This window comes from Elephantulus edwardii, unplaced genomic scaffold (assembly GCF_000299155.1).
Source record: "Elephantulus edwardii isolate Elephantulus edwardi_28Jun2011 unplaced genomic scaffold, EleEdw1.0 scaffold00094, whole genome shotgun sequence".
Lineage (NCBI taxonomy): Eukaryota > Metazoa > Chordata > Mammalia > Macroscelidea > Macroscelididae > Elephantulus > Elephantulus edwardii.
Window position 1 is genome coordinate 4,390,050 of NW_006399844.1, and position 5,049 is coordinate 4,395,098.

Consider the following 5,049-nt stretch of genomic DNA (forward strand, 5'->3'; position numbering starts at 1 on the left):
AAAATTAATAAAATATAATTATAGAAAAAAAAGAACTTGGGATATTAAAAAAAAGAATATGAAATCTATCAGGAACTGCAAAAAGAACAAGCAAATCTGTCTTTGATGAAGTGTAACCAGAGTGCTCTTTAGAGGCAAGGATGGCGAGCCTTCATCTCATAATGTGCTGGGCATGTTAGCAGAAGGATCAAATCACTGGAGAAAGACGTCAAACTTAGAAATGCAGAAGGTCAGCGAAAAAATGGAAGACTCTCAATGAGGCGGAATGACACATTGACTGCAACTATAACTATAGCGGAGGCAGTGAGGCTGGCGTAGGAGTGGGCAGGGTGTGCATCTGTGGGCAGGATTTCTTTCTTATTTATGTCTTTCTTTCTCTCTTTCTTTCTTTCTTTCCTTCTTTCTTTCTTCTTTTTAGGTGTGTACCGTCAAATTCGATCTGACTGGTACAGGAGGCGATTGTTCCTCCTTCTTCAGCAGAGCATCTGGTGGATTTGAACCGCACACCTCTGGGATTACAGTGCAGTTTCCTACCACTAGGCCACCAGAGCTCGCCAGGATTTCTTTATGTTGTCTGTGAGCTGGAGACAACTCCATGACATCTAAGAACAACATCAACTTAAAGAGAAAAGATTTTTATTTCTCTAGTAGAAAGAGTATTGAACATACCATGGGCTGCCAAGAGAACAAACAGGTCTGTACTGGAGAGCATGAATCCAGGCTGCACCTTGGAGGCTAGGATTCTGAAACTCCATCTCACATACTTGGTGCACATGGCCAGGAGGGACCAATCCTTGGAGAAGGACATCATGCCTGGAAGGGTGGAGGCCCAGAAGAGGAAGACCCACCCTGTATGAGATGGATTGACACAGTAATTGGGGTAATAGGGGTAGGCGTGTAGGAGACAGGCTGGCTCAGGATAGGGCAGAGTTCAGAGCTGTTGTACACAGGGTTGCTATAAGTCACAAGGAATTCAGTGTCACATAACAACAACAGTAGAAAGACTGGGAACAATTTGGAGGTCGAGGGTGATAATAACAGAAAGAGGGGTTTAAAAAATTTATTACGTGTGTGTGTGTGTGTGTGTGTGTGTGTGTGTGTGTGTGTACTGTCAAATCAGATCTGACTGGTACAGGAGAAGATTGAAGATTGTCGCTCCTTCTCCAGCAGAGCATCTGGTGGATTTGAACCACACGCCTCTGGAATTGCAGTATAGCTTCTTGCCACTAGGCCACCAGAGCTGCCTTAGAAAGAAGGTTTTAAGAACAAATAAAATGTTAACAGTTCCTGAAAATGTAACTATCATGTAAATTCCTTGTACAAATTCACAAGGACTTTCACCTCATACTCTAAAAATCCCTCAATTCTGTGGATTCCTCCTCATCTTTGGAATTCTCTCCAAGTGCTCCCTAAATCTCACCCCTGTAAAAAGAGCAAAGGCCATGTGAGTACAGCTGTGTCTGACCTTTATCCACTTCACAATGGGGAACTGTTCCTGTCAACAGCATTAAAAACACAAAACCAACTTCCATGAGATCAGACATGTGCTCCACGCTCTCATACATCTTTCTGTTCATCTCAACACCAATTTTACTGCTTTGTGGCATCCAAACCCTGATGTAATAGCTCACAGAACCATATTGGAGAAGTCAAAAGGCTATAATTGAGGTTAGTAGGGTGGAGGGACAATGTAGGAAAGGAAGACCTTGGATGAGATGGATTAACACAGCAACTGGGGAAACAGCACTAGGTGTATCAGAGACAGTGAAGACTGGCTCAGGATAGGGCAGGGTTCAGAGCTATTGTACATAGGGTCACGGTGAGTTGCAAGAGACTTGATGGTACATAACAACAGAAGACAGTGAAGACAACTTCCAAAATGTGCTCACAGGCACCACAGCCTTGAAGCTCACAGCTTTAGGCCTGTGTTACAAAATTCTCAGTTCTGCCAATATTGGCTCCTCATTGCCCCCACGCCAAGTCCAAAAGACTTGGGCAAACCTCTTAGCATACAAGAATGTCTGGTCAGGGAACTCTGGTGGCCTAGTGGTAAGAAGCTGCAGTGCAATCCCAGAGGTATGCAGTTCAAATCCATCAGATGCTCTGTTGGAGAAGGAGGGACATTCTCCTCCCATACCAGTCAGATCTGATTTGATGGTACATACAGAAAATAATAATAATAATAATATTTTTTAAAAGAATGTCTGGTGTTGAATGGTGTCCACTGTGTGCCTCCTTCTCATCTGTTGATGGTAAGAGACTCTCTGCTGCTGAAATCACTCAGTTTAATGGCAAGACTACCTAATCCCCTTGTAGATTGGTAAAACTGGCCAATTCTGTTTTGGATTGGTAAAACAAGCTAATGTGCTTGTGGATAGAGTAACATGGCCTATTCACATTTTCCTGCCCATCCACATGGTCAAGTTAGGCAATGGCTAGGAAAGTCGTATTGAAAGATAAACTCTTAACTCCACACCCTAAACCTAAACTTTTTTTCATAATCTTTATTCCTGACACCTGGAGTTCTTCTTGTTTAAAAAAAAAATACTCAAAAAGCCCTTGTTTTTGTTTACCATCCAGTCTGAAACAGTATTGGAACAGAACAAGGAAACAATGCATTGTTTAAAATCAGGAAAGGTTGTGTCAGAGTTGATCTTGTCTACACTTCCACACGCGATATACTGTTCCCAGGACTGGTCCCTCCTGACAACAGACTCAACATATGTGAGATGAAATCTCATCATCCTTGTCTCCAAAGAAGTCTCTAGCTGCATTTCTTCCAATATAGATTTGGGGTGTTTTTTTCCTTTTAGGCATCCATTGTGTATTCAATATTCTTCACCAATATCACAATTCAGAGGCATCAATTAAGTCCTCAGTCTTCATCGTTGTCCAACTTTCACATTCATAGAAAACCCTATAAGAAAGTTATATTGTTTCCTATTGTGTGGCTTTGAGACAGAATAGATTCAATGGCAACCAGTTTGGGTATTCAGATTGTAATATTAGTTCTTTTTTGCCAAGGAAATGAAGATTTAGAGAGGTTAAGTTTCTCACTCAGAGTTACACTACTAATCAAAGGTCAAATCAGGATTTGAACCTTAAACTTACATTCTTTTCACTATAAAAATCCACTTTCATCCTCAAATCCTATACAAAAGAGATCAAATTATTAAAGCAACATTAAATTTCAAAAAATGTATTAATTATTCACAATGTCCCCACATAATGGAATCCCATCATTACTGATATAATCTGCCTCTGAATTTCACAGAGCCATCAGAGAAGATTACTGGGAAATTGTAAGACATACCTGCCCTATTTCCAGGAATTGTTATAGAACAAATCTATTTTGCAAAGACCAGACAATCTTGATCACTCTTGCTATAAAGAAAAGAGAGCTTCAGGATCAAACTGAAGATGCTATTCCTGCTCAATAATTCTTTCACCCCATTGGGTAGAAGTCTTATGTTCAAATAAGTCATCAGAAAAAAGGAATCCCCATTCCAAAAGAAAGACAACTCCTCTCATCGCTTTGTTTAGGTGTTTATAGGATCACTTTTCTCAACAAAGAAAAAAAGAAGTCTACACAACTCATAAAAAAAAAGTTAAGTTTGGGTAGTTTTCTTTGGTATGAAAGATTGTATCAGTGTAATTAATGTGAATTAACTACTTATTCATCACCAATGCCTATTAAAAAAAAATAAAAACAAGAGTTAACTTCTGAAAATGTAAGTACCCTTAATACCCTAAAGTTTTTATTTCTCTACTTTTCAGTTTTAAAAAGTAAATTTTCATTTAATTATTCTCTTAATATTCTGCTTACTTCAATGACCCTGTGGAGCTAATAATGATAACCACAGATTTTTCTGTACTTCATCTTGGAGGTTTCTGTTTTAGTCAATGTTTCATTAATTTCAGATCCTTCACACAGCACTTCCCACTAAACTTCTGTCACATGTTTTATTTCTCTTCATCTTTTCAGTCCTAACAATAACAACAAAATCCTACAAGACATTAATTACCTAAAATATTTCCAATAAACAAAACTGCATTTTGGACCCTGGAGGCAAAAGGCCAAATTATGCACATAGATTAAAGAGCCCTTCTATGTACACAATATCCACAAGGTTGGTTTAGGCTGAAAGTTCAACATGCAAATTTTTCAAAGAAAAAACATTATCATAACTGCAGAAAATTTACCACAGTGACACCTGTGAGAGGCACAATTCAATGGGCCAGCCTTGTTTTTCCAGGTCTCACAAGTTTTCTGACTTTGACTGGTATAGGCTTATCAATTTCCTATTTCTCATTTTGATGATAAATCACTGTGTTTTCCTTCTCTGACAGGTTTTGCCTTACATAGGATTGGACTTTCTTAGGTTTTACTGCATAAATTTCAGAAGTATAACAAATCAGCTATGTAAATTGCAATACAAAATTTCAAGATGGTATTTTAGAATATTAAACCTTCCTTAAGATAAAAAATATAGCAAAAGGAGATGGTGAACTCTGTTATTAGCTGATGTTACTACATTCTAGTTATCTACAATATTTTCTTTCTCAAGCATTGATTTCATGCTTACACATCTGGCTGCATGTCTCAATATTACGTTTCCTTTTTTAAATCATTTTTTATTAATTTTAATGAAAATTTACAGAGACTTTGGATTTCCATTCATTCAATGTTGCACTTTTCTCCCTGCTCACCCCTTCTCCACAGTACACTCTTCTCTTTGAAAAGTAAAAGTTTCCCCATTGTTTTGCAATCTCTCCCCCCCCCAGGTCCACTCCACTATGCAGCCTTCGTTCTGGACTCCTGTCATGACAATAATACCTTTTAAACAGTTTTCTCCCTCATCTGTGTCAATGCAGTATACATTATTTATCCCATCTTTCTCAGTCTCCCACCCCCACCCCCAATGTCAGTCCTGTTTTACAACAGTGGTACCATGCAGTATTTGTCCCTTCGTAACTGACATATTTCACTCAGCATAAGGTCCTACAGGCTCACCCATTTTGAATAATATTGCATGAATTCCTTGTTTA